The sequence below is a fragment of the Cryptomeria japonica genome, chromosome 4 (genome assembly GCF_030272615.1).
Source record: "Cryptomeria japonica chromosome 4, Sugi_1.0, whole genome shotgun sequence".
Taxonomy (NCBI): domain Eukaryota; kingdom Viridiplantae; phylum Streptophyta; class Pinopsida; order Cupressales; family Cupressaceae; genus Cryptomeria; species Cryptomeria japonica.
Genome location: NC_081408.1, coordinates 493,781,714 through 493,795,630, shown reverse-complemented (window position 1 = coordinate 493,795,630; position 13,917 = coordinate 493,781,714).

The following is a 13,917-nucleotide window of genomic DNA, read 5'->3' as shown; positions in this document are numbered from 1 at the left end:
TCTAGGTTTAGTTGGTACCTTGTCGGTTTTGGTGTTGTGGCTAGAGTTGCCTTGTTGGTGTTAAGTGGTATTGCATTTTATCCTATGTTGGGTTGCCTTGTGGAGTTGTGGTTATTAATTAATTAAATTATTAATCAATTGATAAATATATTTTATTGGTGATTAATTAATTAATAATTGGTTTGGATATTTAAATATAAATGTATTTAATTATTGGGAGTATATAATATATTAATGTTATTATGTGGGAATTATATTTAATTGAGTATTTATATTACTTGTGCTTTTGATTTATTTAAATTAATAGCTATTTGTTTTTATTTATTATTTATCATTTTACTTATTTGTTTTACTATTATGTACCTACCCTATTTTAGTATTGGCTTTGCGAGCTGTAATTTGGAAATCAATATTATTTTATAATATTTTATCTCAATTTTTGTGATGGTTGGTAACTTAAATATTATTTTAATTTGGTTGCGATAAGATGTGATATTTGGGAGGTAATTTTAGATATGGAGTTTTGAGATTTTTGGGGGGTTCCTTTGGCTGAAAATTATCACATCTTTGAAATTTTGGCTTGGAGTGAAGTTTTTGCACATGCCTAAAGATTGGAGTTTGGCTTTTGGTTTGGATTGAAGCTATGATTGCGTGGAAGGATTGGTTGTATTGTGTTTCCTCTTTCACAACTTTTCTTGTCCATTTCTTCGTTTCTAGGTTGGAGGATCTGAATTCCCTTCTAAGCTTTTTATTTATGAAAGATTTTCTATAAAAATTGCTTGCTATGTATGTGGAAGTAAAATGATGATTTTGTGTGTTAAATAAATGATTCTATGCTTAATTCATTAATATAGTTTTATTTCTGGTAATGGGGTGCTGGTAATGGAGTTTGGGTTCGTATTATTATGCATCGTCATGAGTTTTGTTCTATTGGATCTATATTTTATTCTTAGATATTTTGGTATTCAATTCGTTAGAGGACCTATTTGTCTTGCATTTATGTGGTTGATTTTCTATCTTATGTTGCTATGAGTTAAGTTTTGCAGTTCATGGAATGTTAGAGGATTCTGATTTCATGAATGAGATCTTGCATGTAGTCGGGAAGCTTGTGCTTTGATCGGGGTTATTGGTCTTTCCCTTTTAGATTGTATTCTTGATCTCAGATGAATAGCACCCTTGTGAGCTTTGTTTGGTGTTGTAATTTAGTTTTGTACCATTTTTGGACTTAATTATCTTATTTTGTTTCGCTTCTAAGTCATTTTAGCTCTTTGTTGTAAATGTGCTACTATGTTGAGTGCATGCACTAATCTAAGTGCTATATGTATTGTTTTACATATTATATGCATTGTTCTAGGTATCAAAAGCGTTAACGTGTGTACTAAACTTGCAACAAGAAGTTGTATATGCATGACAGGAAGTTATTTATGCACGACGGGAAGTTATATATGCACAACATGAAATTATATGCGCAATAAGAAGTTGTATATGCATGATAGGAATTTATATATGCACAACAAGAAGTTATACATGCACGATTGGGAATTTGTATATGTGCAACAGGAAGTTGTATATGGACGACAGGAGGTTATATATGTGCTAAATAATCCTGAAAAATGTGGCAGTATAATATGTATACCCATCAGTTAGGGTTGTAAAAGGATTCGTTATATTGTTATGTATTTTACCAGTCATTTTGTATTATAAGACTAATTTTATCAAACCAGAGGTTTGTTGATGCAGTACAAGATGGGGTTCACCTAAACTCTCCTTAACTTGACAAGGTCTACTTAAGATTTCATATCATCAAATGGCTCTAACTCTCCAAACCCTTCAAAAAACTCATGGAACACTTTAGAATATGTGTAAATGACATGTCTAAACTAATTTGGGCTTCCAAGAAGTCAAGTTGTACATATTTCACATTCTTACATCTCTAATAGACCTATAGGCTGGTAGTTTTCCCAAACTACAAATCAGGGCATAACTTCCAGTCCAAGTGTGATATTCACAAAACAAAGCCTATTTTGAGTACCTTTTTTGGATTTATTAAACATATTTTAGAATAAGCATAGGTTGTTTCAGAACATGGGGATCAATTAATGATTGTAATTATGATCTTGATCCTAATTAGTATAGGAAATTGAGTTTTTTGGTTATAACTTTTGTTGTAGAGTTGAACTAGAGGATCCAAGACCATTTTTGGATACCCATTTTGTCTTTATACAACATATATAAAAATTATGGTAGGTTTTTTTTGTAACACAAGGGCCTAAAATTGACTGGTAATTTGCATTAGGCTCATCCACCAAGGGTTTTTAGACCTTGTCTCAGTAAAATGCCTCTAAAATACTCAAAAATCAACAAAAATGGATGAGACAGGCAAAAATGGAAATTTTATTAAATCCTATATCCAACCATATCATTTTTATATCATACAAAATCCATAAAAAAATCCATACTATTCGCTGGAACATGACTATTACCCGAAAATCTAGAAGTTGCAGTCATTAAAATGATCATAACTTTCAAAATACTTAACAAAAATCAATGAAACAAAAATAAAATGAAAGAGTATTAATATATTCATCAATCCAAATGCATGAAATATCACCCATGGGCTGTACAAGGCCATAAAACAGTCTGGAGTAGAGCAAAATGTTGGAAAATGTAGAACACACAATGTATTTTATTCAATAACTTTTCAAAACTTTACATTCCACTTCTACCCTTATCCTCTCGACCTTACATAAAGTATTTGAACATATTTAAAATAATTCCTAACCATTGGTAACTATTTAACTAACTCCCACATGACTTTTCAAATGAGGACCTTTCATATTCCCATTTTTTTCATTTTTACAACAAGACGATTTTGCAAGAATTGACAATTTTTAACAAAATGAACTCATAATCAACTAATAACCTATTGACTGACTCAAATATGTTAAATATGGTTTAAATTACCTTACTACATGACCCAAACACCATACACCATGTAAAGAAAATATTTTTAAAATGGCCTCATGGAGGCATAAAGTCCACTAGGTGCTCTTGCACCAAACTCCCAGAGAAAATAAAATTCAAGTCCTCTTGAATGCAAGTTTGCTCCTTCTTCCTAGTCTTCCAATTCCTCTAAAACTTTTTTTTTTTTTTTAACTCTTCTTGGGTCTTTCTTCCTCTTCTTCTTCTTCTTACACCATCTCCTATCCATCATTTTCTCAGCTTCCAACTTCCAAAACTCCATTTCTTGTGTATATGCCTCAATATCATCATCTATGTCTCCATCCTCAAACCCTTTATGTACTTCTCCTTGTTTTTTATAACCTGCACATACATAATACAATGAAAATTTAGAAATAAAACATTGAGACCTTGAGGTCTCCTCCTTGCACCACACACTCCACTCCAACCTTGTCCTCCAAGGGTCTCCTTTGGTGAACATCTTCCAACTCTTCCATCATAGTAGTTAAGTGTTTAGGAATTTCATAAAAAAATGGTATTCATCTTCTTCCAAACCTTCCAACCCCTTCAAAATTATTTGATCAATCTCTTCCTGTTGCAACTTCCTCTTCCACGGCTATTCTTTTATTTCTTCTCTCCTGAACAATATTCTTAATAGGCCATAATACCTTCTTTTTAATTAGTAAATGTCATATTTTCTCTTGTTTTTATCTCTCAAGCAACTCTTGCATCTCAAATTCCATTTTTTTTCCAACTCCTTCATATCCTTTCTTGTTTGTTTCATGATTTGCTTCAATTCTCTAATCTATCGCTCAATCTCCATTTGCTTTGCCTTCTCTTTTTCCTTCTTTCTCTATTTTTTCTCTTATTTCCTCTTTTGTTTCCTCTCTATCGAACCCTCAACCTTAAAATACCTCCTTAACAAGTCCATTTCTCTTCAAACAAGTCTCTTTCACCTTGCTTCTATTTTCCTTTGTAACACCTCGCCTAGGTTTCCTCTCTTCTTCACCACCTAGTCTCTTAGCATCCAGGTTCTCTCTTCAACCTATAAAATACAAACAAAAAACTCCAAAAATTCTTCAATTTCCTATATCTTTGGGCTCTCATACTAATTTATGTAGCACAAGATGGGGTTCACCTAAACTCTCCTTAACTTAACAAGGTCTACTCAAGATTTCATATCACCAAATGGCTCTAACTCTCCAACCCCTTCAAAAAACTCATGAAACACTTTATAATATGTGTAAATGACATGTCTAAACTGATTTGGGCTTCCAAGAATTCAGGTTGTACATATTTCATATTCTTACCTCTCCAATAGACCTATAGGCTAGTAGTATTGCCAAACTGCAAATTAGGGCATACCTTTCAGTCCAAGTGTGATCTTCACAAACCAAAACCTATTTTGAGTACCCTTTTTGGATTTATTAAACATATGTCAGAATAATAATAGGTTGTTTTAGAACATGGGGGTCAAATAATGAATGGTAATTTTGATCCTAAGCCTAATTAGTACAACAAATTAAGTTTTTCAGTCATAAGTTTTGATGCAGACCTGAACTAGAGGATCCAAGACCATTTTTAGATATCCATTTTGGATTTATACAACATATATCAAAATAATGGTAGGTTTTTTTGTAACACAAGGTCCTAAATTTGACTGGTAATCTGCATTAGGCTCATCCACCAAGGGTTTTCAGACCCTATCTCAGTAAAATGCCTCTAAAATACTCAAAACTCAACAAAAATGGATGAGACAAGTCACAGTGGAAATTTTATTCAATCCTCTATCCAACCATGTCACTTTTAGGTCATATAATATCTGTAAAACATCCATACTATTCGCTGCAACATGACTCTTACCCAAAAATCTGAAATTTGCAATCATTAAAATTATCATAACTTTCAAAATGCTTAATGAAAATAAATGAAATAAAAAGAAAATGAAAGATGATTTAGATGTTAATCAATAAATATGTATTAAACATCACCCACAAACCATACAAATCCATACAATGATCTGTGGCAAAGCAAAATATTGGAAAATATAGAAAACACAATGTATTATATTATTTAAACTCATTCCCAACCCTTGGTAACTATCCAACCAACTCCCACATCACTTTTCAAATGATTACCTTTTATAATCCCATTTTTTTCATTTTTATAACAAGACAATTTTGCAAGAATTGACAATTTTTGACAAATTGAAGTCATAATCACCTAATAACCTATTTATTGACTCAAACATTTTAAATATGGTCTAAATTACCTTATGACATGACCCAAACAACTTTTAAAGAAAATATTTACAAAATGGCCTCATGGAGGCATAAAGTCCACTAGGTGCTCCTACACCACTTGTTCAGATGTTTGTGTTGTTCTAGTATTGGTTTATGTTGCTCTAAGTTGGTTATATGTTTCAAATGGGTATTTGGAGAAACTTTTATGTCTCACAGAGAATTATTGGAATTCAATTTTGGAATTATAACATGCTTGAGGGTATTGGCTCTTGGTTGAATATTATTATATGAGATCCTGCACTGTAGCATTATGAATCAAATGTGTATATGATTTTGATTGGATATGGATCCTTTGGATGGATATTATGAGATTTATTTGGAAGGGACATATTTGCATGAGTATGTTATATTATACCCTAATATTTAAGAATATAATAGGGAGAGTGGCTTTCAAGTGAGTGGCGGGGTCATGAGAGATAGGCCACCAAGAGATTCCTTGAGATATGTGCCAGGGTCTAGACTACCAGGAGATCTCATTGAAATTTTTTATGATGTAAGCAAGTGATAACCTTGAATAATTAATTAATCTAAATTGGAAGGGTAGTAGTTTTTGTAGTGTCCTAAATTGCACCCTTGTACAATTTTGACCGCATTGGGTCCCTACCTTAGTGTTTACGCCCCTAGGCCTGATTAGGACCTGATTCTACTCATATTTATTAAGAATGACATTTTTTGGCCTTTTTTATAAGCTAGGCACCTTCTCCTAACCCCAAAATGGGGTAGAACTAGAGCGCCACACTTTGGTCCTCCCTATTTTGGGCCCCTTTCAAACCCTTTTCCCTATTTCAAATTTGAGCAGGATTTCCAGCTCTTGTCAACTCATGTCAAGAAATTAGCAAGTTTTTCAATGGAAAATTATAGAAGGAGGTTTTTCCCCTCTCATCTCATGATCACATCAATCTGGAAATCATCATACACACATGAGATCAAGAATTCAAACAATTGAGCAAGTATTTGGTCTTCCTTCAAGCCTTGGAGCAAAAACAAAGTCGAGATTCAAGCATTGAAGTGGAGATTTAGATCATATTTTATCAAAGACCATGAAACCCTAATCCCTTGTACAGAAAAGAAAAAATTTACAAAGAGATATATCATTTAATTTTCAGTTATTATTCAGCATCTCCCTCAAAAGGAGAATCTTCCTTTATAGCAATTCAGTTATCTTATATCTCTATTTCATGGTTAATTTCAAAACTGGAGTTTCACTTAGGCAAGCGCCTATTTCCAACCTATTTCCCTTTCTTTCCCTATGCAGGAAATAGGTATGGAGTTCTGATCTTCAAAATAGGCATTATTTACAGAGATGAATCAACCCTCTTTGATGTGTGAAAAGCTAGGAGGACTAGAGCGACGGGTGCTCCAATTCTAAAATTTTGAGCTTTTTCGAGGATCTAGTTTGAATCTGCATATGATACCCAAATCCAAGTGCATACCTCAATTTGATGAATGTAGCTCACTGTTTCCATTTTTTTACCTTCATTTTTAGCACTTCTCCCTGATTTCAACATTTTAACTCAAAAAAGAGTGTAAATCAACATCATTCCCTTGAATCCAATTAGTATTTTGGTCCTCATCATTACCGATTTGTGACTAAATCTATTGGATTCACCCCTCTTTGAATGTAATGGCAAATTAGTGGTTTTCATACATCTAATGGTGAAAACCCTAATTTTCACTCATTACATTTTGGTGGACCTGACTCTTTACACCTTTAATTGTGATTTATGTTCTCGAATTTGAGTGTGTATGCAATTTAAAATTCAAATTTTCATTTACAAGTTTGATGTCCAAGTGAATTTCAAAAATTTAGTGGTTAATTTCAAAATCATAATTTTTAAATTTAAAATTGAGCTTGTGAATTGCTTAATTTAAATTATTTATTTCATATCTAAGTATTTTTATTTCACAATTCAAACTTTCACTTGCAAGTTTAATTTCCAAATAAATTTCAAAAATTTAGAGGTTAACTTCAAAACCCCTAATTTTTAGATTTAAAATTGAGCTTGTAGGTTGTCTAAATTTTGGATTAATTATTTCAGATCTAATTCAAATTTAAAATTGCAATCCTAGATCCAATTTCAATTTAATTTTAAAAAATAAGAGGTTATTCTCTTGTCTTTTCAAAATCACCAATCAATTTGCTTAATTAATTGAACAATCATTTTTGCCCAAAGTTTGTATTGTTTAATTTATTTCAAAATTCAAATTTACAATTTCCCTCTCTTAGTGCATGAGTTTTACTACTATTAGTCCAACCTATAATATCCTTGTGAGAAGAAGTTGTAGAATTAAGGCTTCCCAAGGTTTAATTACCGAGGAGATGGAGCCTAATTTGGATAACTTGTTTCATGAGGATGTTGGTGGTTTTTCCAACCCTACAAATGACCCCATTTATCCTCATTCTTTCCTTAATACTCATGATTTGGATGAATCACTAGCTAGGGTTTATGTTGACCAATTGGAAAAGATTGACAATCAGTTTGAAAATCTTCAAACAATGGATGATTCAACAATACCTAGAAAGTGAGGCTCTACCATTGATTGAAGGATTAAACAGAAGTGTTGATGTGTTGCATGGTATTGCTCATATTGTTGATATTAATATTATGCCTATGAAGAGTTGTGTTGAAGTCCTTGCTTATAAACAACCTCCTAGTCAAGTTAATCATTTCAGTTATTTGACTACTCCTATGGATAGTTGATGAATAATGATGAACAACAAATACCCTAACTGGTACTGAGAGGGGGGGTGAATCAGTACATATAAAAACTTCTCAGCAACTTATCAAGTTAAAACAATGCTTTCCAGTTGTCTTCATTACTGAACTTAACCATGGCAATACCGGTTAAACACAGTAAGACTTCAAACAACATAAACTGGTAAAACTGAATACTTCAAATACATTCAATACTTGATAACTACTTCACCCATAAACATATGCATGTGGTATATCAGCAATACCATAACCATTAGCTCTGCATGCATAATCACTTAAACCAAGAATGCTTAATCATCACATGAAAAATGCACAACTCATGACCCACAGATTTTTCACGTGGAAACCCAAATGGGAAAAACCACGGTGGGGATGAATACCCAAAAGCTTGTTTTGAACTCTTTTGAAGCTCACTCTATTAGGAGCCTAGTCCGGTTAAAGACTTTACAATAAGGTTCTACTAGGAACTGATCCTATTAAATATCACCCGGTTAAGGGATGGCTATATACCCTGTTAAAGGTTGAAACCCTGTTAAAGGTTACCTTGCTAGAGGATTTAAAGAACTCAATGAACTTGAGTCACCTGGTTAGAGGATATACAGTAATCCTGTTAAAGCTACCCAGCAAAGGGATTTTCCTTTTGTTGAAATGGTTAGAAGACAAAAACTCTGATCTAATAATAGCACTATATGCTAAGGCAGATCCTTTTCAGTTCCTCTACTCTGCAATCACACCCTACAGTTTTCACTCACTGGTCTGGCAAGTATCTCATCACTTCGATACATACACAACTTTTGCCAACAACTCACAATAACAAACATCATTGACCTTATAGACAAAATTAGGTCGGACCCTAAACCCTAAGCATCTTAGGTTTACAATTACAAGTAGTCCAATCCTGACCGTCCAAACACTTTTCATAGAATGAAACAATCTCAAACAGATCACAAGTCATTCTACATTGTCTATTCTTCATCGCACATAGAAATCAGTAACCCATCACGCTTTCTTCTCATACCGCTAAGAAGAATGTTCATTCCTGAGGTAGACATTTAATGCAGTCAATCTTCATATGCAAGATCCTCAAGGAAATCCTTCACGTGCATAAAACTGATGTGGCATCTCGATCTTGTCGTCATTTCTTAGCTAACTCATCACAAAATATCATTGGTTGCATCACACAAGCTAGATTGCCAAATCAAAAACCCTAGAGCTGAGACTACCAACTGGTAGTCACACTTAGTGAAACCCTGACACCGGTTCACTACATCTCTTCATACCAGTTCTCCAACTTGATCATCAATGACAACTTCTTCCAATATTCATACCGATTGACCTATACGTATTGACATCAATGACAACATATATTATTATCATATTATCATACTATCATATCGGTTCATCATATGCCAACAATCTCCCCCTTTGGCATTGATGGCAATACTTACTTAGTGTATCATTACAACAAAAAACATCATAGACCAGTGCAACTAAAATATCTTCATCAAATATCATATCTTCTCCCCCTTTGACAACAATGCCACAGTGGAGGCACAAGCTCCCATACTCCACTATGTTACTCCCCCTATGGAGTAGCATCCTTCAACATATCAATCCTAAAATATTTGTCACTATAATACCTAACTGATGTGGAGCACACATCTTTAGTTTACTTCATGAAGGGGCAAAACCCCTAATTCACCTCTCAAATAGGTAAATGTAGTCTTTGGTAAGGGCTTAGTGAATATGTCTGCTAGTTGCTCCTTACTGGAAACATGTTGTAATACGACCTCTCTGTTTTGAACCTTCTCTCTCAAGAAATGATATTTGAGCTCAATGTACTTAGTTCTAGCATGCAATACCGGATTCTTGGAAATATTGATTGCACTAGTATTGTCACAAAATATGCTCACGGGTTCAAATATAGGTACTTTGAAACCATCCAATACATGTTTCATCCAGATTGCCTAAGTGCAGTTCATAAATGCTGCCACATACTCCGCTTCAGCTGTAGACTGAGAAGTACAACTCTACTTCTTACTCGTCCATGAGACTAGTCTTCGACCAAGAAAGAACGCTCCATCGGTTGTGCTTTTTTGGTCATCCACATTACCTCCCCAATTTGCATCAGTAAATAACTTGAGATTAAAATCACCATTGTATGGATACCACAATCCATAGTCAACTGTCCCTTTCAGGTATCTAAGAATCCTCTTGACTGCTACCAAGTGGGATTCTCTTGGACTTTTCTGAAAACAAGCTACTATGCCTACTGCATGAGCAATATCTGGTCTGTTGTGCACCACATAGTGTAGCTTACCGATCATTGACCAGTACTCCTTCTCATTCACCAACGATGAATCATTTTCCTTAGTCAGTTTGCAGCCGATCACCATTGGTGTACCAACCGGTTTGCTCTCTTCTATGCCAAGGTCTTCAATACCTCTTTGACATACTTGGACTAGGTAATAAAGATACCCTCTTTCATTTGTTGAATATGTAAACCAATGAAGAACTTTATCTCTCCAATGAGATACATCTCAAACTCTTTCTTCATTTCATCTGCAAAAGCATGACTCATTTCATCATCTCCTCCAAAGATTATGTCATCTACAAATACTTCACGGATCAGAATCTGATCACCTTCATATTTTAGGTAGATGTTGCTATCCTCACTTGTTCTCTGAAATTCTATTTTCACAAGATGAGAGTGTAAATGTTCATACCATACCCTAGGTGCTTGTATTAATCCATACACGGCTTTGTGTAATCTACACACCATATTACTATCTTCTAATAAGGCAAACCCATTTGGTTGCTCAATATACACTTCCTCTTCTAGGATTCCATTCAAGAACACAAACTTCACATCCATCTGGTAAACCTTAAATTCTTCTTCTAGAGACAGAAACCTTCTCCGATCACCAGTCATGTGGTGAGAACCACCACTATCAATAATCCACTCATTAGAGTTGTAATAAAGATACCCTCTTTCATTTGTTGAATATGTAAACCAATGAAGAACTTTATCTCTCCAATGAGATACATCTCAAACTCTTTCTTCATTTCATCTGCAAAAGCATGACTCATTTCATCATCTCCTCCAAAGATTATGTCATCTACAAATACTTCACGGATCAGAATCTGATCACCTTCATACTTTAGGTAGATGTTGCTATCCTCACTTGTTCTCTGAAATTCTATTTTCACAAGATGAGAGTGTAAATGTTCATACCATACCCTAGGTGCTTGTATTAATCCATACACGGCTTTGTGTAATCTACACACCATATTACTATCTTCTAATAAGGCAAACCCATTTGGTTGCTCAATATACACTTCCTCTTCTAGGATTCCATTCAAGAACACAAACTTCACATCCATCTGGTAAACCTTAAATTCTTCTTCTAGAGACAGAAACCTTCTCCGATCACCAGTCATGTGGTGAGAACCACCACTATCAATAATCCACTCATTAGAGTTGTCAATGCGAGAGACGAGTGCTTTCTTGTCAGACACTTCTTCCTTTACAGCTACAAACACTATGTCCTCATTCTCTTCATCCTCAGATTCTTCATCAGTAACACCTTCATCCACTACAACAAGACAATTTCTTCTATTTCCTCCTTTATAATTTCTAACCCTCTCTGGTTTATCCTTATTATCATTGTTAGGACAGTTAACAGCTATATGTCATATCTTATTGTAGGAAAAACATTTTAAAGGAAGCTTACCTCTGTATTTTCCAATGCCTTTTGGAAGTCTCTTGGAAAGAAGAGTTGCAAACTCCATTAGAATCTCTTCATCATCCATACCTCTGCTTTGCATGGATTCATAATTGGTACTTACTTCTTTTCCTTTTCTGGTTGGTGCAACAAATGCTCTAAAAGTTGACTCGGTCTTCTGAACACTGCCATCATAGCTATTCAACTCATATGCAGTCAACTTTGCAATGATAGAGTCTAAGGATACCTTGGTTTTGTCAATAGACCTTAGTTCTTGAATAGCAGCAACTCTGATTGCATAGACCGGTAATAGTGATCTCAAAAATTTACTAACAATGGTGGCATCATCAATTGTTCCACCAATGCTCTTGATATCTCCAACAACAGTCTTGATCCTTATGCCATATTGTTGAATGGTTTCACCTTCAACCATCCTCATGTCTTCAAATTTTCCTCTAAGGCTCTCTTCCTTAGCTTGCTTGACATGCTCATCACTGCCATAAATAGTTTCCAATGTATCCCATACATCCTTAGGAGTGTCCTTATCTTGTACATCAATGAACTCAATATCGAACAAACTGCTACTAAGGGTTTCCATGAGTTGCCCATTTTCTTGAATCTCTCTTTTCTGATCATCGATTAGAGTGCCAGTTGGGATTACATAGACATTCTCAACATAGCTCCAGTTTTGAGCACCCAAACTCTTGATATAGATCTTCATTTTGTCCTTCCATATTTTGAAGTTATCTCTATTGAACTTAGGACCTTCCCTCTTCATCATTAAGGTAGGATCTTTTTCCTCAAGCGGTTAAGCTTATATCACCGAGGACCTGGAGTTGCTCTGACACCAATTGATGAATAATGATGAACAACAAATACCCTAATTGGTACTGAGAGGGGGGGGGGTGAATCAATACATACAAAAACTTCTCAGCAACTTATCAAGTTAAAACAATGCTAACTGGTTGTCTTCATTACTGAACTTAACCATGGCAATACCGATTAAACACAGTAAGACTTCAAACAACATAAATTGGTAAAACTGAATACTTCAAATACATTCAATACTTGATAACTACTTCACCCATAAACAGATGCACGTGGTATATCAACAATACCATAACCATTAGCTCTGCATGCATAATCACTTAAACAAAAAATGCTTAATCATCACATGAAAAATGCACAACTTATGACTCACAGATTTTTCATGTGGAAACCCAAATGGGAAAAACCACAATGGGGATGAATACCCACAAGCTTGTTTTGAACTCTTTTGAAGCTCGCTCTGTTAGGAGCCTAGTCCAGTTAAAGACTTTACAATAAGGTTCTGCTAGGAACCGATCCTATTAAAGATCACCCAGTTAAGGGATGGCTATATACCCTGTTAAAGGTTGAAACCATGTTAAAGGTTACCTTGCTAGAGGATTTAAAGAACTCAATGAACTTGAGTCACCTAGTTAGAGGATTTATAGTAAGCCTGTTAAAGCTACCCGGCAAAGGGATTTTCCTTTTGTTGAAATGGTTAGAAGACAATAGGTAAAAATTTGATCTAATAATAGCACTATATGCTAAGGCAAATCCTTTTCAGTTCCTCTACTCTACAATCACACTTTACAATTTTCACTCACTGGTCTGGCAAGTATCTTGTCACTTGCATACATACACAACTTTTGCCAACAATTCATAATAACAAACATCATCGACCTTATAGACAACAATTAGGTCGGTAACATAAACCCTAAACCCTAAGCATCTTAGGTTTACAATTACAAGCGGTCTAATCCTCACTGTCCAAACATTTTTCATAGAATGAAACAATCTCAAACAGATCACAAGTCATTCTGCATCATCCATTCTTCACCACACATAGGAATCAGTAACCCATCACACTTTCTTCTCATACCGCTAAGAAGAATGTTCATTCCCGAGGTAGACATTTAATGCAGTCAATCTTCATATGCAAGATCCTCAAGGAAATCCTTCACATGCACAAAATTGACATGGCATCTTGATCTCATCCTCATTTCTTAGCTAACTCATCATAGAATATCATCAGTTGCATCGCACAAGCTAGATTTCCAAATCGGAAACCCTAGACCTGAGACTTCCAACCAGTAGTCACACTTAGTGAAACCCTGACACCGGTTCACTACATCTCTTCATACCGGTTCTCCAACTTGATCATCAATGACAACTTCTTCCAATCTT